Below are 412 nucleotides of genomic sequence, written 5' to 3'. Positions count from 1 at the left end.
AGCCCCCTTTTTCTTTCTTTTTCTTTTCTTTTCATATTTTATTTTTTATTTTATTTTATTTTTTTAAATGGGGGCCAAGACTTTTCATAACTTGAGCTAGAAGTTTTTTTTCTACTTATCCCAGTAAGACAATTCACTTAAACACAAATAGTTATTTCTTTTCCTTTTTCATTGCTCCCAAATCATAATCACAACTCTCACCCCCCCCCACCTATAGCTACACAATAGAGTGTCCAATCTAGCAAGAATGAAGATCAAACATTGTCGTTCCCAATACTCTCAACATTATGCACATGTAAGACTTTCCGAAGAAGGCCTCACTCATCAAACAATGAAAGCTTAAAAGGAGTGAAAGGTTTTGGGAATGGTCTACCACTAGAGTTTGTCAGAATAAGATTGGCATAAAGGATGT

The sequence above is a fragment of the Brassica oleracea genome, chromosome C4 (assembly GCF_000695525.1).
Source record: "Brassica oleracea var. oleracea cultivar TO1000 chromosome C4, BOL, whole genome shotgun sequence".
Taxonomy (NCBI): Eukaryota; Viridiplantae; Streptophyta; class Magnoliopsida; order Brassicales; family Brassicaceae; genus Brassica; species Brassica oleracea.
The sequence above is the reverse complement of the archived record's forward strand: the minus strand, read 5'-3'. Positions refer to the sequence as shown.